We start from the raw sequence: 23,537 nt of genomic DNA, 5'->3' as shown, positions 1-23,537 counted from the left end.
CCCCCCCCGCAAACATACATGTTTTTTTCTAATTTTAAACAAGTCATTTTTGTGCCAAAACCTAATTTTCCCCACCTTAAACCATGCAGTGTATGTCTTAAACGCAACTGCTGTGTGTTTCCTGTTTTCATTCTGACAGTCAGCATTGTTCCATCCAGACCTCTATTTTGTCAAATGAATCTTTTTTGTAAGGGCCACATATACTGGTTTTGAAAAGCACTGACAAACAATGTTGCTCTTTCTAAACAGGGGCACCAAATCAGAGAATGCTCCCATGTGTCACTTTGGAAGGCAATGACAAACGCAGTACATTGTCGTTGTAGTTTTGAGGACTTGTTGAGTGGCAGCCAGGTGACATGATGTGCACCATAATTGAATGGTGTTAATAAAACAATGATGATGATGAAAACAGTTGATGGATGTTTGTTTATGGTCATGTGTTTGTATGGATGATAAGAGACACAATAATTCCACCTGCCACTGTAACTGCTGAGGGTCTTAAATGTAAATTATGACACAGTCTCTCATATTTCTGGATCTGGGGAGCACATATGTGTTGATGAAATGGTTTGCTGGTTTTCCACAGTACACCTGCATTTCTTTAATGAGGTTAATGTATCCTGCACCACAGCTGTTCATTGGCTGTTATATTTCCTACATTCCCCAATACCATATTTCATTTACAAGGATTTACAGTATTTGCCACTTACAGTACAGCTCCTCCACAATGCCTTGTCAGCATTCAGACCTGAGGAGGTAATTGCAAACGGCAAGAAGCAAATTGCCCAAAAGATGCTGAAAACATTCTATTGTACTTCCCTGCAAATCAGGAACGCTATAGAAAATCTGCTTATGTGGACAAATGTCGAAGTGATAATCTGACAGCAGCTTGAAAAGTAGATTTCATAGAGGCAGCATAAAAAAGAACATTACAGAAACTTTCCTTTCAAATAATATCACCAAGCTTTGCCTAAGGGGTAAAGTTAACTGTGTTGCTCTGTCTCAACATTCTTACACGCAATGATCCACTATAAGACATAATGATAAAAGAATATTACTTAATTTTCAGCATGAATACCAAAATCCTTGAAAATCATTGATTTTCATCCTAAAACTGGAATATGCAATTTTTGCTTTGAAAACAAAAACTGGTATGTTAGTGCCTGAAATGACAGCATACATTTTTAATTGCACACACTTTCATTTCAGAACAGTGGTTAACTTAAGTTCAAACTGGTATTACGGTTATTTCTTTACACTACTCTCATTGCACGTTGTCTTAAACCACAGAGGTAATTACACAGAACTGTTTTTTCTGAAGCGTCCAGGAATTATGAAGTGGTTATGAAGATCCTGCAACTTCAAAGTTTTGCCATGCTTTGGCATCTGTGGTCAAGTTAGGTTTAGGTAGATATTCATGTAATAGTTTGGGTCAACTATTTACATGACTTAATTTACGTAGCTTATGTAACCTGTATAACTTTACTAAAAACAATCAATGTTGACGTTTTGTTTCACACTAGAAACAAACACTGGTCTCCTAAGTGAAAGTCCGGTTTTCCCACACACCTCCTTTCTTGGACGTTGCTGTTAGTTATATCCTACACCTGCTTCTAGAATTTATAGATGATGCTACAGGGCTTCACCCAGTGTGTTGAACTAAGGGGCTTCCCAGTGCGTTACAAACTGACGCCGAGCGAACTTGACCATGCGTCCATAAGTGACGACTTGGGAGTGAGAATGTGTTGATTCCTCCCATCCATGGATTTTGTTGGTTTTGCTTATTTTGTTGGTCTTTTTGTAGCCTCTATTGCTTCCACACTTTCAGAGAACAGATGGGAGGGCAACTGAAATCTGAATCTGAAAGTTCAGAACAACAGCTGGGACAGATATGTGCCAGCCAACAGATGGACTCCACATTTGTAAATCACCGTTTCCTAGCTGCCATTCAGCACACACTGAGAAACACACAATATTTAATTTCTATTTGATTGATCTGTTGTACAAACTAATAACTCTGCCACGATGCTGATCTGATTCCTCAACTGACTTGGCTCATAGTGGATGATGACTTGCTCTGAGATTTTTTTCGCTTCCGCCTTTTCATGAAGCTCAGTAACGAGGTGACTCCAGGTAAAGGTTACTATCTTGTACTGATTTCCCTTATTACATCTGCAGCAATCACAAAGGAGAACATTTAGAGAGAAAGAGAGTGAGAGATCCAGATACGATCAGTGGATGCACCTCGCAGGCTTTTAGAATAACTAAACTCCAAACAGGAAACCCCCAGAAATACTTCACGGACCTTTATTGTTTCTTCATACTCTCATTTGCATGCCACAGTGGGTCTCTGTCTCTCGCCCAAATGAAAGCAAATGAACACATTTTCCCTGGGGAACCCTGTGGTCAGTGATCGGTAAATAAATCAACTGTCATGAGAAGACAGATGTCTCTGTCTCCCCCGGTGTGGCACATGGACTGACTGACTGATTTAGGCACTGGCTGTCGTCTGGTCAGTTAGTTCATAAGTTTGTGTCAATGACACTGGCTGCATTGCTTAAGTAATTGCTCGTATGGATGAAAGAGCATGTGTGAGTGATTTATCATTGTCATAAGATAACAAAACTGATGAGGTGAGTTCCTTAGAGAGAAAATTAAGGGGATGCTTTCATTGGCCTGACAAAAATCGCAGGTTACCTGTTGACACTGATGGGTGACCCCTAGCAATTAGGATTTTATATTTATACTTGTTTTATATGATATGTCTTGACAACTGCTGGATAGATTCCCATGAGCTTCAAAAACATTACTTAAGTAAAATTTTAAACGCTGGTCTTTTACTTTTAGTGTTTTTATAGTTAATTTTACTTAAGTAAAAGATCTTAATATGTTTTCCACCGCTGCTAATAAATTAATTAGAAGAGGATGTACAATGTGATCAGTCATCCACTGAGCTGACTCGCAGTTCAAACAATCACCTCACTCATTAAAAATGTGAGAACATGTTGTGCAGTGCAGGGCCACTGCTTGGGGTCTCTGAAGTTTAAATGTGTAAGATATGGCCAGAATTGTAATTTAAAACATTTCTTTTTAAAAATGGTATAAAATAATCAGCAGAATGTGAAGAATTTGTCAGCTGTGTCTGAACAGAGTGACAGAGACGAGGAGCAGACACACACAGGCAGGAGAGAAGCCCCTCCCCACAGATCCTCACACAAGGCGATGGGCCGTTTAACTTAATTGTTGCAGAAGAAGCGACGCCCTGCTAATCCAGGAAGACATAAAAAGCTCCATTTATGAGGTTACTATAAAAATAAAGTCTAACGTTACACGTGATTAGAAAAGAGCAGAAGAGCAGAATCGCTTAGAGAGTAGCCCGGCTGGGGAGGGGGGGTGAAATGCTACACACGTGTACATCCATGTTTAGTTGCAAAGTGTAATGGCAAGCTAGTAAGCAATGGTAAAAGAAACAATCATGGATCAAAACTTCAACTATTAGGAAGAGTTGTGCGGGTCATGAGGAGAATGTTTTAAGGAGCTCTGTTGAAATCGAAATAGACGACAGTAAACAGAGCTCAAGGGCTAGTGGTCACTGTCAGTGAAGTCTCCACAGCATCTGCTACCAGCACACGGCACAAAAGAGTAAGAACATATGACTTGAGTTACATCACAATTTGCTTTGCTTTGGCGAAAAAAGCTGGAGTTGTTCGAAATCAAAGTCAGGCCATGTGATGTTCCAGCTTTCCCCGCTAGGGACAGTTTTCTGCCTGACAAGGACCTGATCCTGGAGGATAGGGGAAGGGATGTTGCGCACCTCAGACAACAGTTCCGCAAGCATTTCCAGGTGACAGTCAGAGCGAATAACTGGGTGAGAAACATGTTCAGCAAAGAAACCAATGAAATGCTCAAGAATTTCACTGTTGCTGAGCAGAAGAGTTTTAATGATACAATAAAACTGACCAATTTAGCCTAAACAGTTAAAAGTAAATCTACTTATTAGGGAAGAACCTATGTGAACTGTCTGTAGCTGAATAGGGTATGGGCTAGGCTATTGTATTTTAATGTTGGTCACAATGTTGGTACTTGGAGAGGTTAATACTTTCTGAGGTGGTAAACGATGTAGAAGGGTCTAGAATCTAGAAGTTTGTTTGATGCTCAACATAATTAGAAGTATGAACGTCACAAAGATAACTATTACATCAACTTCCCATCATTCATGGCCATGTGATCGAACGTCAGTGGCAGCTAATTTTACATCCGCAATGAAGGGTCATCTGACTGACTGTAGGGGTAACAAGACTATCTATGGTGACCATACAATTATTCATGGCTTTAATTCAGTGAGGTTTTTTTTCAGTAACATTGTCGTTAAGTGGTTTATTCAGTTACATCTTCCCCACAGAGGCCAGACACTGATACCCTGACAGAAAAGCGACTGAAGATGACACTGAAACTGAAAACTGCCCGCTTCACCTTTGATGGATTGCAAGAGAGTAACAGAGGCTCAGAGTAATGCATTTCACCATAACATTGTCAGGTTGCTGTAAAAACACAGGACAAAAACTGGAAAAAATGTCTCCATTTTCTACAGACAAGCAGTGGGAATTGAGATGCAAATGATCAGGTGTATGGCGCTTTACTGTGGCAACTGACACAAACCTCCCATTTTTCCCCATGAGAGTAGTAGATAGCAGCTGTTTTTTGAGTATTCAGCATTTTAAACCTCTGGGTTCACATTCTATTTTCCTCTTCCACAAGCAATTCTATTTGATCTTCATCATCTGTATTATTATTAGTAAGTTCTGATCTATAACACAAATGGCCATAAGAACAAATAAATTGTAAACCAATGGGAGATGAAGGACAGTGACTAAAAGATCATTGTATACAGTGAAAGGAAGTCTATAAAAGTAACTTTTAAAAAGTGAACTAAAAGGTTTCAATGCAGGTACTTTGCTATTCTTATAGAGTACAAAATCCCAAAAGTTCAAGGATGGGAAAGGTCAGTGTCTTTAAATTCCCTCACCGCATGTACCTGTACTGAACATACACGGGGAAAAAATTAACAGCGAGACACTGAAGATAGTTACTTAAATCTTTCTAAATGGCATTTCTGAAATCAAAGTTGTTTCTTCTCACTAAAAGACTAAATCTTTTAAAACTGCACAAGTATATGTATTTAAAAATATATAGGGAGACATATAGTTTTACGTGCGATACCTGTACATGTGACACAATCAAAAGCTCCAGAACAGCCAGTAAATGGACCTCATGGTAAGATGTTTCTAATTGCATCACTTTCATATTGTAAAAAAGATTGCTCTAGTAAATATCAGCGGCAGCAGGTGGACGTGGGATTGAATCAAAACAAACCAAAGTGTGTGTTTTCATGCAATTGAAGAACATGTCACCAAGTGTGACAGTGTGGCTCATGGGTGTGGTTTAATTATTTTTGTTTTGGACAACTTGCTAGTAGGATCCATTCTTTTTTGGTTTTGGTCTTTCCATAGGATTTGGTGACAGTAAGCAAAAAGTGTACCATCGTAATCCTCTACCTTTTGAAGTGGTAATTTAGCGTGGTTGTTTATTCTCCAGTAAGCTACCTTGACAATAACGTGACTTCAAGCATACACAAAGGCCATGTTTTAAGGTCAGCGAGTGCTGTAAAGAGTGTATGAAACAGCCCCAGTCTCTCAGAGCTATCTCAATGGACTTCTCCTCCTGGCCTCCATTTGTATCCTACTCATCCTACTGAAAACCATAATCACTGGTGTGTCAGCTGCCCACTTACTGAAACTGCATTTCTCTATCTTATTACCCCTTCTTTTTCATTTTCCTGGCTCTATTCTCATGGCTTTTCCGAGTGTGCTGTTGTCATAGAGTAGAGACGTACTGTGTTTTGTTCACTGTACACTGTTGTCACAACTTGTTTCTATGTCCTTTACCATTTTTTTTCTCCACAACACATTTCTGTTTATTTTGATCCACTATCTGTGCAAATAGTATTTTAGGAGTTTGGTTATGAAATGTGGTTTAACTAAATGAAACAGCCCTTGGCTCCAGTTCCAGTCACACATGGACACTTCCAGCACTTTTACTGTAATTTAACTGAAGCTAAAAGCCTTGCGTGGAATCGCCAACGTAATGACTTCTCTTTTGCTCAGAGGCTATACACAAGAATCACAACCACAGCTGTCACAATGAAATAAAAGACTTGTGTGGTTTATTAGCCTTTTCACCCATCTCATGAAGAATTGTGAAATGAGCAGAAAGTTTGAAATACAGCCTGTTGCTCTGTCACCTATGATTTAAGGTTTAGGATGCAGTGCAGTGCATAATGTTGAGGTTCTCTGACACACCTGTGGTGGACGATTGCAGTTTGTAAAAGGCAGCTAAGCTAGTCAGATGAACTGGACAACTAAAACAACTTGCCAGCAGCAGTATTTGTACTACCTGTGCAATCTTAGCTGAGGTCTGTATGCAGAGCTGTAGCTTTTACACAGTGAGTAACACTTCTATTTTGCTTTCTTTGTAAAATCATTAATATTTTCTTCAGGAGTATTTGAACAATTGAAATAATCCAACATTTTAGGCCCGTTGTGTTGTTGTTGAATGTTTCTTTAAGTGGATTTGAAAAGAGGATCTCAACACAGATCAATGGCACAGTGGGCAAGAGAGCCACAGCAGCCGAGTCTCCCACCGTCTGCATCGATAACAAACAGAGGGAAGCAAAGAAAAGGAAGGACAGGGGGGAGGGAGAGACTTCCACTCCACCTACAGAGTTCAACAACTACAAGACAGCTGCCAAGGATCCATTCGGCTCAGGAACACTAGAGGACAAAAATGCTGCCTGATGTCCAACTACTGAAGACAGATCAATGTATTAACTTTGACTGGTGTCAACAGAAATCAGAATCACCAACAAATAAGAAGAAAACCTCTTAATAAGTCCCTTTTCCTCATCTCACTGAGTGAAAAATGCCTGGGTCACCTCTGATAGTCATGGTAATAAGTAATAATGTAAACTTGCATTCAAAAGCAACAGTCTTGTCTCTTAGAAAATATGTTTCTGTTTTACCAATTTGTTTTGCTGATAACACTTTGATGGGAAAAATAATTGCTAACATAATTGGATTTTGTTCCCTGGCAAGGTTTTATTGAGGATTAAGTAACAAAAGCACTTCAGTTAAGGTAGAATCATATTATATTAAATTAGACAGTATAGTGTTGGGCAGTTCGATCTATAATAGTGCATCATATCTTGGAAACCAATCAGATGTGTTGCATGTAGACATCTAAAAATTAACTAGTAACTATAGCTCTTAAATAAAATTGTATTTAGTCTACATAAGTAAGTACAGCACAAATGTACTTCATCAGTTAGTTCCTAATTCGTTGTTGTTGTTCCTTAATCGGTTTACTACTCAGGAGTTGTATCCCTCACTGTGTCAGTGAACCAACACGGAGGTGAGTTCCCGTGATATTTGAAGGTCAAACAGGACGCGCCCGGCAGTTTTGGTATTAAACAACAAAGCTTCTATAGATCGATTTTTACGGAACAGGACCAGTAATATGAGATTTAAGTTGCCCACAGTCATTATAGGCTACTTTGTTGCTGTGAACGCTCAACACCTCTAAGCACACACTAATCTGTGGTCTGCCCTTAATCTCCTGCAGACAACACGGTACGGTGTGTGCGGACCGTGCCAAAGGGGCTCTTTACGCATATTCATCGCCACAGTCTCGCTGCAGTGTCTGTTTGTGTAAAGGTACTGTAGTTCTAGCGGGCCTGCCGGCCTCTGCCCCTCTCTGCCTCTCCGCCCGGTGGGCTCTGTGATACTTCATGGTGTTTGTGCCATCTAGGGTTATCCGCCGCTCCATTGCAGTCTTTCTGGCGCAGAGACTTCGCACCGAGGGTCGCACCTCTCCATCTCGCTCAAACAATATATCTCCTTAATTATTGTAAACAAACAAACAAAAAACTTTCTTTTGGATGTGCTATGTTCACCTTTTCTTTAACTTTTCATCTTGGATGCGCTTTTAGGAGCCAAAGAGAAGCAAACAATTACAAGGACATGTTGTGATTTTACTGTCAAGTAGCCTAACCACACAACCCGCGGGGAGGAATAGAAGAACGCCTGTGCCATGTAGCAACCCTCTGGAAATAGCCTACATAGAGGAGCCCACACAGCAGCGAGCTGGTTATTTTTACTTGAAGGGGAAACTACAAATATGCTGTGAAGCTCTTCGTCGCAGCTTGGCTCCCGGCAAAAGCGCAGGTTTCCAGAGCATCTGCTGGTGGGAAACCCAGTCAAGGAGAGGAGTGCGAGAGAAGAAGCGACATGCGGCTGACTGTGCAGCTGGTTTTGCAGTTCGTCTCCTGGAATTAGTGGATAAAGGGGAAGGGAGCGGCTGTAGCCTCGAACCAGAGAAACAGAATATACTGTGTAGAGCGTGCGGTGGCACACAATGGATACTTTCCCTCTCTGAAGGTAAGAAATCACCTCACATTATCTGATACGTGGAAGAGTTCTGACTGCCACGCACTCCTCCCAGGTTAGATGAGCAGTTTGTAGTTGATTAGCCTACACTGCATTTTCAATCTAAATGTGATAGATTTTTTGGGTTACAGTTCACGTCTAATCGTCCTGCCTGCAAAATTGTCACTGCTTGCAATATATTGTTTCTGAGGTCATCACTAATGTTTCACAAGCTCTGGAATTGTATTGCCTAAAATGAGAGCCAGTGTTTTAACGAAGTGAGGCTCGCAATCTCGGGCAATTACAGTTATACCCAGAAAGTAACCCGATCGGTGGGAATCTATTCAGTGCCGTGGGGCTACATGCGATTGACGTTTTCATTTACAGCAGTTTCATTTTGTAATGTTACATACGTGCGAAAGGTTGCAGCCTTGCACGGATACAAAAAAAAAAAACCGAGAGGTTGGATAGTTGTGCCCGACGCATACCAATCCCGGGTGTGTATAAAAGTGTGCGTATTGTGGGTCTGCCAATGTGTGTGTTGTTTTGTGTGTGTGTGTGTGTGTGTGTGTGAGAGAGAGAGAGAGAGAGAGAGAGAGAGATTAGCCTACTCTTTTCCAAAATGTTCCCTTGTGATTACAGTAGGTTACAACGTTTATTAAACTCCCTTTAAGTTGCAGGAATGGGTTGCTGTGCGTGTTTTTTATGTGCTAATTAGGCTATTTTATTAAACTAGCAGTCACTTCACGTCTTGAGAAAAATGTGGGTTGTGCGTGCGTGTGCGCATACGCGCGTGTGTGTCTGGTTAAGGGATAGATGGCCGCCGTGGGGCACCATGGGCAGCAGTGTAACGTCACCACCCACTGTAATCACCACCCTCTTGTGGATTACAAGTGGTAGCATGGCGTTTGCTGATCTCAATAAGAAATCCGAGTGTGGAGGTAGAAAGTGCCGCTCGGCCAGATAAGGCTGTTCAGCACCATGGACAGCGCAGAGAAGTATGGGACTGCAGTAGGAGGGAACGTTTTGACTCCCACAGTGGGGCATTTATCGACATTTGAATGGCTGGTATTCTCCTAAAAATCACACTATAAAGGATTTGCCTAAAGAATGCAGAGTGTGGAGGTTTTCCTGAGCAAAGCCCGTTAGTTTACTGGAGGGATTCAACTGTGTTTTATTCATGAAAACAGAATTTTTCTGACACAAAATGACTCACTGACTGAAGTGCATTCTATATCCAAGCCTTGCTATTTATTGCCATAGCCACTGTAATTGATTGCGGTCAATCACACTGTCCAAGTCTACCATGAAAGTCTGTGGGTAGACCAAAAACAGCTTCTAAAAGAAGAAGAAAGAGCCTTAATCTTCATTTTTTTTTCAGTTCAGTGCACAATTTCAACACAACAAGAATCTGAAAAGGGACTATTTCTTCACATATCACCTCCATGCAATAACTGATACTGTCATCTCATATCATCGTTTCATGGTGAACTTGTTAACAGTTGCTTATTTAGAAAAAAGTTACAGAGCAACATTACCATTCATTTGGAGTTGTGTTTGTGTCCGCCTGATGAATGTAAGTCCAATATTCCCTCTTTTTAGCTCTGTTTTTGGTCTCTACCAGCTCCTGGGGTGTTATCTGTATCTGGGGCTCCTCTTTCGCTGCTAAATGCTCCACTGTGCTCACCAGCTAGTCTCTAATTTTTAAGCATGCTCAGGTGAGCTGCAGATGATAATTCTTTGAAAGTGTCTCATGGTTTTCACATTGTAATTTGATAGATTATTATTGTAAAATGTCATGGCAGCTAAACATACAACAATTAAATAAAGTTGGTTTTTTTTGTATAATTTTTCATAGTTTAACATTCAAAACCTCAGCTAATCTGCTTCATCGGGGCTGTATGGGTGTGGTTTGAACAGATGAAACTGACCAAACAACCCCTAACTGTCATCAGAGTCTGCATCACAGTCTTCAAATGTTGCAAAATCCTGATTGGTGCACAGGAGTACATGACGTCACATTTTCTAACCAACTCCTTCCTTCATCCAGTAAGAAGAGCTGAGACAAACACACAAATGCAGAAATCTTTCATATGAAATAACCAAAACAACTCCAACTTGAAATAAAACGTTTTGTCCATGTATGATCCAATCACTCATAGTAAGAACCTCATAAACAAAATTTGTTTTCAGGGACTTTAAAATTAATAATATGCTGATTTGTTTCTTTCAAACTTACATATACTGCTTATTATGAAACGTACTATACACTGCTGACACTGGAGGGGTATAGACAATAACATAAAATGAGGATAGTCAAACTACAGACTTCCTAAATAACTGCTGGGAACACTGGTGTCTGTACTGCAGAACAAACAGCCTATATTTTACTGTGTATGTTGTAAAGTAGGCCTCCTTATGGGGTAAAACTTTGTACTTATAAGGGACTTGAGAAGCCTAGGGTGGTACTGGTTTATGTGAAATGACACTTACACAGGGTGTTCACTTTTGTACAGTAAGTAGAAAAGCTTTTTATGATGAGGGTTTTCTGCAGTAAAACCAGCAGTGTTCATCTAGAGGGAAAGGCAGTTGTGGAAGATGATTGATTTTATGTCCTGTCACAGCACACCTGTCATGAACAGTAAAGAACACAAACCCTATACAGTCATAGAAAAACATTATTGAGGGTCATTGCACTCAATCAAAATTCTATAAGGTCTATAATGTCCTAGCCCCACAGGCAGTTATTCTCTACTGAACGATGGTATTGGGTTGCATTACGGGATCCAGTTATATAGGAGCTTGAGCTATACTAAAAGTCAGGATCTTGGCATCTGTTCCCTAAATTCTTTTTGTAATGTCTCCCTTTTTGTCCCCCAAATATTTGGATGTACAATACTTAGTTGCTGTTCCCCTTTAAAATCACCCCACAGTTCCCCATATACTAAAATATCTCCTTTAATGTAATACATACATACTGATTTTTCAAATGAAATTTTCTTTCTGTGCTTATCATCACCTGATAAGAACAACCATCGCAAAATGATCTTTTTTGCTCTATGCCTAGCTCACAAAGATTTTAAATGTTATTACCTCTTGGCTACATAGCAGCCCAATTAGATTCACCTATTCCCTTTTTAGCTTCTGGCTTGCTGAATGCAGCTTATTGCCCTTTTAATCTAAATAATCCCGCTATTCTAGCCAAACAACAACAAGAGCAGGAACTGTTCAATTCATTTTTATTCCGTTTGTATTCATCATTATTCAGATCCTTAGTTTCTCATTGTGAACAGTCACAACAACCGTCAACAGAGCATCTGATATGTTGATATCACTAGCAGTTATTGTCTGTCAGTGCTTGGTGCCGAATGCTGGGGGGTTAATTCCTTCTGTTGAGAGTGCTCTGGGAAATTGATAGGGGTGCTTTGACAGATGAGATAACCTGTAATCGCAGGCCAACGCAATTTATGGGTGCGGCAGATGGATGCTGAGGATGCACTCAGAAGTAGGCCAGTTTTACCTTGGGGAGAAGCTCGACATGCACAGAAGACTCCCAGAGAATGTTAGAAAGTTGCTTTTTTTTTGCGAGGGAAATTATGAGAGAGAGGTGGGAGGAACGGGTAACGGGAGGACTACTCTGTTTCACACCTAGTGAAAAAACAGAGAGGGGATCAATTCCTGCTCAGTTCTGGTTCAGATGGAATAGCCTGGACAGAAGGCAATTGAAGTAAAAAAATGAATTGGAAAATAACTTGATAATTTAGCCTTAAACCCTCTCGCAACCAGCTGTCTCAGCACAACAATCTCTCCAAGTCTGCTGTGAGGAGAAAACTAGAGCTTGGTTCCTTTCCAGAAAACTCTCCCTTATGGCTTCATTCGCTCACCTATGCCAGCAGAACAAGCAGGGTGCACAGAAAACACAACAAATAAATAAAAAAATCCAGAAGAGAAGCTTGGAGGAGCCTATATGCAGACGTTCAGATGCGTTTGATCTCATGTAAATTCTTACATACACAATAAAGCACTCATTGCGAACCGAGCGTAGTGGCGGGACATTGTCATGTGCTTATTCACCTCAAATTGCCATGCATTAGAGGGAGACATATCCCTTATGGATTTAATCAACGCTCCTTTTGTCACTGAGTTGGTCCTTTGTTTACATCCATGCCTGGTGACTACAGCTCAGCTGCTGTCACAAGGCATATTTGCAGAGCGACGCTGACACATCATGCAGCGTTTAGAGAAATCAACTGTTTGGACGGAGCTGATACATTTGCAGCAATGGACTTCATGCAAAACGCGGTTTTGTTGGTCATTAAGAGTTGTGGATCTAGAGAGCTGCTTTTTCCTTTGTAACCTTACCCTTAAGAAATCCTCAGCTCTGGGGGCCTTGGATAGCTCACTTGCACGAGCACGTGCACCATGTACCAGGGCTATAAGTCCCTACCACAGCGGCCCGGGTTCAAATTTGACCCGCAGCTCGGTTGCTCTCTGCCTTCCCATCTCTCTCTCCCGCATCTTCAGCTGTACTATCCTCACTAAGACAAAAATCCCTAAAAAGAAATCCTCATCCTCCCACCCATGTCACAGATTCCTTTAAAAGTTCTTGAGATAGTTGATGCATCACATCATTCAAAAATTTCTCTGTGAAACTTTGACGTGGTGCTACTGTCTTGCGGGTGACGCATTGAGTGTCTTAATACTACAGAAGTAGCTGGAGTTTTGACCCTTTAAGCAAGGTTGAAATTACACCCTGGCTTTCGGGGAACGCTATTTATGGGGTGGGAGGGTACGGTACACATGTTTAAGTACAAAAACATAGGCTACTATCAATAAATTTCAGTTCAAATAGAAAATATGAAGCACGGGACAATAAATAAACAGAAAAAGTATTCACCCTTAAAGTGTGTTTTTAATACTTCTCCTTCAAGAAACAAATAAAATCCTAACTTATAGTGGACAGGCAATGGTTTGCTGTAAAATTACTTTGCAAAGTGCTTTAATATTAGCCTATTATTTATTTTAGGAACCTAAATATACAGGAAGATATACTAGACAATTTCCCTTCTCTGTGCATGGTGGACCCACTCACACACAGTAGGTGGTAAAAAGTGATAAACAGGGTTCTACAGATTGATAATAAACCATGTTATTGCATAAGCTCTCATAGTTTAGAAATGACTGATGATAGTTTAGAAATGACTCTCTAAGTAAACGCCAAAAACGATTGATGAAACAGCAAATAAGCATACACTTTCTTAGGTCCCTTGCCTTGGGGTCGCAGCTTTCTTACAAAGGCTTGTGTTAGTTCACCTGCCTGTGCTGCACCGCCACGCTGCCCCGGCTGTGTTGTGACGTGGCTTTTCCCAGTAGCCTCAGCAGGAAGCACTTGACTCTTTGAGTATATCAAAGTGAGCCGCAGACTTTGAGGGTAGGGCCGCTGTGGAGCAATGGAGAGAACCTCGGGGAGTTTGCATAGGCGACGGCTCTCTTCCTTTGTGAAACACTAGTCGGAACATTAAGATGTCACTGCTGACTGACCAATATCACCATGGGGACGCAGTGATACAGCTGCAGCTATGGATGTGAGACTTCAGAGCACTTCAAGTCAGTGGGAAGACGTTTTCTGGTGCAATAATTACGGAGCCAGTATGGGCGACAGTGTGTCTGAGGCATGACTCAAACTCTAAGCACTTTAAATACATTAAAAAAAATTATACCACGAGTCAGATTACAAAGGCTAAACTCCCCCCCCCATCATGTTTCACATTCTTTCTTTTGTTTTATTTAGAGATTCAATAGGCCTGTGAGCGTGGAGAGCTGACATTCTAATTTTACTGTCACCACTTTCTCCTCTCCCACATGAATTCTCTGATATTGTTGTTGTTGTTGCACTTTTGAGTACACTGTCATTTAATGGCGGGTTCATTCATCACAGTCAGCAGCTCCAGCCCACTCAAGCTACTGTATTCCAACAAACCTTTACATTTTAAATGCCTCCGAGTTTAGGCTTTCGCTGCTCACAGAGCGTTCAGTGCAGCTGAAAACTGAGAGCAGAGGGCAGTTGTGTGATGTTCAGTATATCATACAGGACAAAAATATGCTTTATGGGGGGTCATGACAAGTACATGTGAGGAATATAACAAATGTTCAGAGACCAAGGCTTTAATTTACAAAGGTGATACCATTTGTGTGTTGAATAATTTGATCAAAAATTGGACATAAGATTCCTGAAACTAATAAAAAGGTGAGTTTCAAATGCCTGTCCCTCAGTGCATTACACTCAGTTTCTCCAAATCACACACCCTAGTTGGCTGTGACATGGCTTTCCATCAACAAACTTGTGTTGTAATGTACCCCAAACTGTTACAGTAATTTACCGCTCAGAGGCTCCATGGTTCACAGCCTCTGAGGAGAGAAGTGACATGTCATCATGTCAGGGTCTGGCAACATGCTAACTGGCAGCGATTAGCCCTGATACAGGACACAATTTCTGATAGTAACAGCTGCTTGTGTTGTTTTTCTCACAAATGTTCCTCCTTCTCGTTACTTGTTTTCTTTGATTCCATACTACCTGGTATTTAAACACCTTCACAGCTTGGCAAAACAATCCCAACTCAAGGTCCACTAAGTAGCAGATCAGCTGACTCAGAAGATTAGTAGGAAAAATTTTAAACGAGGCTGGAAAGCAATGTTTCAAACCCAGAGTCACTCGCGAGTATCATTGGGTATTGTAATAGGTGTGCTCTTTTGCAACTGTAAACATGCCGAACAGTGATGTGACGGCATCCTGACACATCCTGAAGTATGCTGCAGCGAAGTGAGAAGTTAAACCACTGGATTTTCAGATGGAGTTTTACTTGTGCGTGGAAGTTTGACGAAATTCTATTGCAAATTTTATTAGCTGCCACTGTGTTATTTTAGTCTTGTGTTGCATCAATGGTGTCATTTCTGGGTCAAAGGGTGTCCAGACCCAGGTGAAACCTGGGCTAAATTTGGTTGACCTGTAAAAGGGTTTTGGACCTTTACTTCGTTTGACCATTGTTTGTCTAATGCTGTTAAAACAACAGCATTAGACAAACAATGGTCAAACGACGTGTGAAACAGGTTCTAAGCTAGACATTTAAAATGAAATCCCCTCTCAACTTAATTTAACTCAGTTTAGACATACAGTACATAAATGATCACACCTTGAAATATAGATTTGTTTTAATCTGCAGATGCTTTTATGCTTACTATGCAGCATGGCCTCCTGTTTGAATCAACACAACTGGAAATAATGTATATATCCAGTGCTGCACAGACACAGAACCATCTGGATGACACTGAACTGTCTTTATGTTCCGTTGGGTTGCGAGAAACTGGCGTGACCATTAATATACTCGGGCAGATATTGCACATGTGGGTAACACATATTGTAGTTCTGTTACTTCACACACTGCAGTCATTTATGCACACATACACACATTTTGACACTTACTTATCCACGTTTACAGTATTTTAATGTCATGCATTAATGTGACTTCTATATTTATGTACAGTTGGCGGGTACTCTTAATTTTCCAAACATAATCTAATGCTCCCACATAACCACCCGTACCTTTTCCCACTGCTGAAGTTATCACTGAGAGCATGACAGCAGCTCTGATAGGCTGGCTCTTCTTACTCGCTGATGTGCGGTGGGCCCCAAGGTTAGCAACAAAAACTGTTTAGCCGCAGAGATCTAAAATGGAGAGCTCCTCGTGCCGCTGTGGAGTGATAACATTCAAGCTCGGCTGGGGATGTCGCCACTGTGAAGAAGCTGTAATTTAGAGCGGGGCTGGAAAAGCTTATCTTCCTAAGCCCCTTAGCAAAATAAAGAAATAGTGGCGAAAAAAAACCCCACAAGACAGAAGCAATGAGTCACTGTCGATGGCAAACAGGAGTAAAACACACTGTCTGGATGAAGGTTCTGTGGTCAAAAAACTGAGCAGTCCGGCTTATTATTCATGGAATTTTTATGTTAAGACAGCGAGAGTCTTTTGGGTCCAAGAGGTCAATAGCCACTACATCCAGGTGACTGTCTTTGTTCTGCTGCAGGGGTTGTCGCAGCGGGAAATGAAAAAGGTAGAAATGAAATGAGATATTCTGCTTGTCTTGCTATGACAAAGCTGTTGAGCTCACTGGATGCTGAAAACCCTGACTGTGCTGGAAAAGCAACATTATTCTTTCCATGTTAGCCTTCTGCCTTGGTTTGATTCTCACCGTTTCAAATCCACCTTAAACCCCGTTTGACATGCGCTACGCCATGTGCTCCTCGGGTTAGGCTGTGGATTTCAGTGGTTCTTTCTGACCGGAATTCTCCTGGCGATATTGACATATTTCGGTGCAGAATCGCTAGCACCATCAACAAGTAAAATTCTCAAGGGTACAGTTTTAAGTGCTCATTATAACTGGCTCTCAAGATTTCAATTTCCGAGTTGTCCATGCTTCGTTATAAATTGCAGTCATTAGGCAGAAAATGTCCCGATTCTGCTTCAGACTTGAAGTTTCCTCTCAGCAGCGTCTTTGATAAATTGATAGCAGGTCTTTTAATCTCACGCTGCTTCTTTGGGGTCCTCCCTGATGATTGCTCTGTTGATGGGCTCTTTGCAAAGCGCTGTCCTTATCTCACAGCACTGAGTTTACATCTCCTTGTTAGCATGCGCCTACTGTATGCACACAGTGTTCCCTCTGCATTACATTTAAACAGCAACCTTTCCTTTTGCTTGCTTATTGGTCATTCAATTGAGAGAAATTTCACAGGGATCAGACTGAGATGTTTTCCACTGTGGAACTCTCTGTGGTAGTTAAAGCACATGGACACACACACCAACGCAGTTAGATGTTTTGAATGTGGTTGAAAGTTAAGTTTAAAGATACACGGTTTACATTGTTAAAGGAACCAACATACAACTTGCATCTGTATGATTTGCATCATTTGCATCAGTAGACTACAACATGTTACTCTACTTTTCACATGTCTGTAACTCTTTATCTAAATGCTAAAATCCTCACATTCTTCTAGAATGGTTGAAGGACTATAACACTGCCACGCACATCTCTTCACACAGTGCTATCACAACAAGATAAATCCTGTTGATGTCGGTTACCACAGTCGTTCAATCTGACAAAAGACTCTGGCCAATTATTACATCTACTTTATCACAAATGCTAACGATCCACAAAACTTTAGACGTCAACTTTTAGCAGTTTCACACTGGTTTTGTTCACAATGACAAATAGTGCTTCAATAAGCTGGGCTCTGTTTTGCGACCAAACTATGACCCGTGTAAGCAGTGCTCCAACAGTTTGGTATTTACCCCACATTGTATTTCACTGACCATGTCTGTCTGGTAATTTTGAGCCCAGCAACACTCAAGTGAGACTGTGGCTGTGACCCAAATCCATGTATTGATTGCAAGAAGGTTTAATGTGTAATGTGTTCACACTAGACAAAATAAAGTATACTGAAAGCAGACAGTGTGCATACTAAATATGGTTTCATTTTATTTATGAAGATTCCCATTAGCTGTAGCCGAAGCAACAGCTATACTTTTTTGATTATGAAGTGTGCTGTTAGTGGACAATATTCATCAATTAAAAAAAAAAAAAAAAAAAGAAAAAAAAAAAATATATATATATATATATATATATATAAACAGAAAATAAAAATACATGGAGAAAAATAATGTTGCTGTCTGTTTTTGAAGTTTAATTGGCGGGAACATTCCAAAGCTGCTATTTGATGGACACGTCACTGTATCAATTCCTGTTAGTAAAAAGCAAGTATATTGATATTTTTGTATTAGCAACTGCTAAAACCCTGTGCTATGATAATTAGTATGTATACATACTGTGTATAAGATTAGTGTGTAGTACAGATTTGGGGCACAGCTAGTGTCTTAGTCTCAGAAGTTGTACAGACGTCTCTGTACCAGTCCTGTTTTGGACTTAAAGTCTCTCTGCTTAGAATTTGTTCATCTATCTATGATGTGTGATACAGTACAATTAAGACTGAATTAATGTTGGACTGATGCTGTCATATTAATGGCTTCAGCAAACTATTATTGCTTTTATTATTTAATTATAGGTAATTATTCAGTAATTAACTGAAAAACACCATCTGGCACCTTTGGCTGCAGACAATATAATTTCCTGGAGAAGCTCCCTTCCTTTGTTGCGCTATCGTTGTCTTGCATCAATGTGATAGGCTCAGCTGTTTCTGGGTAGGAATTAGTCCATATAGTTCCTTTAGTGTGAATACAGTCATTATGTCGGCGCCCTTCCCTTTAACTGTAACACTGCGTGGCCCGTGTTCCACATGATTACATGAAGTGGTGTAATTGTGCTGTAATTAGCTATAATAAGCTGCTGGCAAGCATATCCTGGGATGCAGGGAAAACTGCCAAAAATAGAAAATATAGGTGAGAGCTAAAAAGGGTAGTGATGTGTGCCTCAGATGATCATTTTGTGAACCTGCAAATTCCAACACAAAACAGCAGGTATCACTGACACTGTAACGACAAAATCAACCCCCAGCAAAAACCATTCAGTGCCTGAGTGGAATGCGCGACAGTGAATGCCCACTGTACCCCTGCTAATCCCATTTGATGAACACTATGCGGTGATGGCTGTGAATTGTTACTGTGAATTGAGATGTTGAGTTGTGCTCCCAAGAGACAATCGTTGCCAGAAAAAAAAATAAAAAAATCTTAGTTTCATGTTTTGCTGGTGAAGCAAACACAGTAAAAAAAGAAAGACAAAAAATGCCACACAGCCTCAGGCATTGAGCCCATATAATCCCACAGCACGCTATCCTTTAGATGTCAACAGTGGAAACAAAGCCTCAATTTGTTGCTCGTATGAAGTGGGTGCTGAATGGAGGCACGATGAGACAGACAGGGCCTCTCACACACTGATGACGAGAAAGATAATATAAACAAATTGTTTTGACAAAGAGTCACCTTATGAATATTTAACAATGGAAGCTATGGACTCTTCTTTACAGTTTTTCTCACCCACTTTGGTACATTTTTCAAATCACCCTAACATTTGCAACACAGTAAGTGCATCGAAACAGATCGAACAAACAGCCCAACATAGTGGATTACCTGCAAACACGGCTGGATTGGTAATCTTTATTTATATAACTGTTTTTTAAAGAGGTGGTATTATGCTTTTTGGCTTTTCCCCTCTCCTTTATTGAGTTATATATATTTTTTGTGCATGTAACAGGTTTACAAAGTGAAAAAGCCCAAAGTCCAGCCCAAAGGGAGTTCCCATCTCCCACAGAAAGCTCTGCTCTGAACCGCTTGAAAACAGCTGGGTTGTAGTCCAGCCCTTCACTTCCTTTACTTGTGACGTCACAATGAAAACAGGTCACAAAGCTTGCCAAGCAGCTAGCGGGGTCAGGCACGCCCTCAAACCAAGCTAGTCTGAGCGGACGTCCTTTGGCTCGACTCACCTTTGATTGGGTTTCCATTGTAGAAATGTTGCACCTGTACCTGCTTCCAGGTACTTTTTTTCGTATCACCTCCGTCGAGGTTCCAAGCGAGCTGAGGGATACTAAAATGTAAAGTGAAAACACAACAGACTGCTGATTGGTCAGAGAGAATATTCACTATTCACTGCATCGTCATTGCGTGCGCCAGACAGAGGACAGCAACAGAAAGTTTTACAGTTTTCGTATGGAATTTCATCACTAAATCCACTTCTGAGAAGTTTTGAGGTGAGAAATCAACTGTGTAGATTTAGAATATTGAAAGTTTTTCGAGAAGTGATGGCGGAACAAAAATGTGCTAGAATATTTTCGGAGTTGAGGAGCTCCGCAAGTGGCTGCGGGGGCCTGCCGCCCGCTCACAGAGCCCTCTGCTCCCGCCGTCACACAGACCGCTGCAGCAACAACAGCAGAGGAAAACACAGCTGGAAGGTTTTCATACCGCTTATCTGTCTAACATTTTAACTTAAAAAAGAGAAAGCTGTGTGCATCGCTGGTGTGTGTGGAGCATTGAACATTACGTTGCGGCAGCTGTGTGTGGCGTCACTATGACGACAAGCTACGTGCAGTATGAGAAAAATATTGTGTTTTTTGAAAACTAAACCATGTAAACCTGTTCTGGTCCAAACCCTAATTAAGATTTTGAACCTGAAAATGAGCACAATACCACCTCTTTAAAAAATGGGCCAACGACCGGCCCATTGGGTGATTTTCTGTACTGACACTGAGCCGGCCCAATCACATCTCTTACTAGCACCCACCCCCTCAAAATAAATCTTCAGACAGAGGCCACCAAATACGCGAAAACAACAGCTATGTTTGCTACCGGGGCTGCAGTAGCTTCAGCATCAGCTGCAGTACCCTGTGTAGAGCAGGCACAGGCACCTGAAGGAGTAAAGGGGAGCTGTGGCCGCTGACAGGCAGAGAAGGAGGCTGTATTAGCAAGTGACTAAGTGAGAGAGTGAGCAGGAGGAGAGTGGAGGTGAAGCCGTAAGCATGAGTAGCTCAACCTGTAGGGAGGGAGCAGGGAGGTGGGGTGATTTACACTGGGGACGCTGGGGACAGCGTTGTCACGTCATTTTTCCGTGGATTTAGACCAGAATGTTTTGACAGTAGCCCCAAATGTAACTCAGCAACAACATAAAAAATATTTTCCAGCCTGTCTCGCAGCTCTTGTGCTACTCGCAATACTACTACTTTTAGAGAGAGAGAGCGCATTGCTCACAGCTTCAGGGCTTGTCAACTACTACTTATTTGTCCCGAGCAAAATTGTAATCAAAACATTTAAATATTAATTTTGGCGATCAGCGTCTAGTCAATGTACTTGCTACACAAACGGTTAACAGTCGCCACAAAGTAGTGAGAGAATAACAGGACACACCTGACCGCGACACAGACACCTGTCGCTCTCTCTGCTGTCTCTGTCCCCCTCCTCAGAGACACTTTGCTCTGTTTGACTGTCTGTCTTCTCCAGGATGCTTAATTCCCTCTGAAGCGGCTGTGAGATGAACTTTATCAGAGGTGCGGAAGTGAACACGTGTGTGGATGTGTGGTGATATTTCTGTCTGATCACAAGTGTTTTCAGTTTCGGTTTTCTACCTCTGATGAACAGCAGTGAGCTCGTCTCATCCAGTACAGTCCCAGACGGGCTCTGTGTCTGTCAGACGGTCTAAAGTGGGTAGCAGCCTACTACCATATCAGCAGAGCAATAACGCAGGGTAATGCACAGCGGAGGGGCAAGTAGATTTTGTTAAAATATAATGACTTCATTCTCATAAGATCTCATAATATTACATCTCAAATTGTTATTCTGCAAATGTCAGAGAACACAGATATGTGGGAGAGATTTTTAATGTGCAGAAAGTTTTGAACATGAGCTGCTGAAACATAGGAGCTATTAAGATGCAGGGGTTATAACTGAATTAAAATGAATTCAATTATCATTGAGAAGAAAAGGTGCAACATGCACATTTAAAGACTTTAGGTTACTTCAGTCATGCCTGCATGTGTGTTGACTCAGCAGGGATGAAATAAAATAAAAAACAGGAGAAACATATTTGACAGCAATACAGAATGCCTGAGAGCCTTACAGCACTTTTTATTTTTTGAATTGTTACCTGAATTTTGTGTTTCCTTTTATATAAATAAAGACATTTCCTCAATGAATTGGTGCAGAAAAATTCACCAGAATGCAGGAAATTAAGTATTTAAAGCCCAAATTTTTCAGGGGGAGGACCCACAGACCCCCCTCTTACATCTTAAAAATGTTAAAAAAAAATGTTTTATCAGTAGTAATTATAAAAATCATAATAAATGTATTTTAAGGTCTATGATATTTAATAATTAAAATGTAGCTCAACGATTTATAGGGTTCAGTTTGACAAATAGCATAACAAGGTAGCAGTTTTTGAGGGTTGATAAATGTATGTCTCCAGAATGCAGGAAATTAAGTGTTTAATGTTTACAATCTTCTCCCTCAGACCCCCCTATCAAGTATTTCGTCAATACATTTTTTTCCCAAATACTAAGCCTATTAAAATATATTGTTGTCTTGTTGTCATGGCCCTACTATTGTGTGCAGTGTCAAGTCTCATGGGCTAAGAGTTTTGTCAAACCCCTAATCTAAGCCCTTAAAAGCAAGGATGGTGTAATAGTGAGGGGTGTCTACCCCTACCTTCAAATGCCTTGCTCAAAATCCTTATCCTATTGCTGAAAAGCAAATCTTTGTCGTTGAACATGTCAGTGTGATCAGAAAGACAAGTTCTTGTGTCATCGTTTATGAACAAGATAGTCAAAATGCTTAGTCGTGTTATCAATATAACACATAAGTCTTTAAATGTTTTCTGATGTAAACGTTTTGAAAATGTACACGGCTGCACTTTTTCAATATGGCATATCTATTTCAACATTATGGAGCTATACATTGCAAGAGATTGGACAGGATTCACAGTCACGTTTTTACTGTTTGTACTGTAATCTGTTGACAGAGCATGTCACTGTAATGCAGAAAAGACAAAGAAAGGACTGTTTTACAGCACTGCATAACACAACGGAAGTTGTTAAAGCATGTGAAACACTCCTCAGGCCCCGATCAGACAGAAAGCTCTTTGCAGGTACGAAAAAATGAGGCGCACAGCACTGCCTTTTTTGGTTGAATCCGAAACCTTCGCTAAGCCACGCCCCGAACACACAGCTGGCCAATCGCAGTATAGGATGAGGTCCGACACTTTCATCGTTTTCTAGCTTTTTTAGGTTGTATTTTTCTAAGATCTGGTCAAACGCTGTTCCTGGGTCACTTGTAATAGTTACAGTCAGGGCGGCAGGGGCTCAGTCTGTAAGGATTAGGCTGCAAACCGGAGGTTCGCCGGTTTGAATCCAGCTTGGACCAGAGTAGCGGAGCGTAGACTGGTAGGTGGAGAGTACCAGTTCACCTCCTGGGCACTGCCGAAGGAGGCCTTGAGCAAGCCCCTGAACCCCCATACTTGCTCGGGGAAGGGGGTTCAGGGAGAAGATACTAACATAACAGAGTGAAAACATTG

At 41.0% G+C, this 23,537-nt stretch overlaps 1 long non-coding RNA gene across 1 annotated transcript in view; it reads right to left on the bottom strand.

The window, feature by feature from the left end:
* Positions 1-13,847, bottom strand: part of LOC123979557 — a 19,167-nt gene extending 5,320 nt beyond the window's left edge. The window contains exon 1 of the long non-coding RNA XR_006827253.1: positions 13,794-13,847. This is a non-coding gene — a long non-coding RNA (uncharacterized LOC123979557). The remainder of the gene's footprint in view (positions 1-13,793) is intronic.
* Positions 13,848-23,537: the final 9,690 nt, after the last annotated feature.

This window comes from Micropterus dolomieu, linkage group LG11 (genome assembly GCF_021292245.1).
Source record: "Micropterus dolomieu isolate WLL.071019.BEF.003 ecotype Adirondacks linkage group LG11, ASM2129224v1, whole genome shotgun sequence".
NCBI classification, from domain to species: domain Eukaryota; kingdom Metazoa; phylum Chordata; class Actinopteri; order Centrarchiformes; family Centrarchidae; genus Micropterus; species Micropterus dolomieu.
The sequence above is the reverse complement of the archived record's forward strand: the minus strand, read 5'-3'. Positions and strand labels throughout refer to the sequence as shown.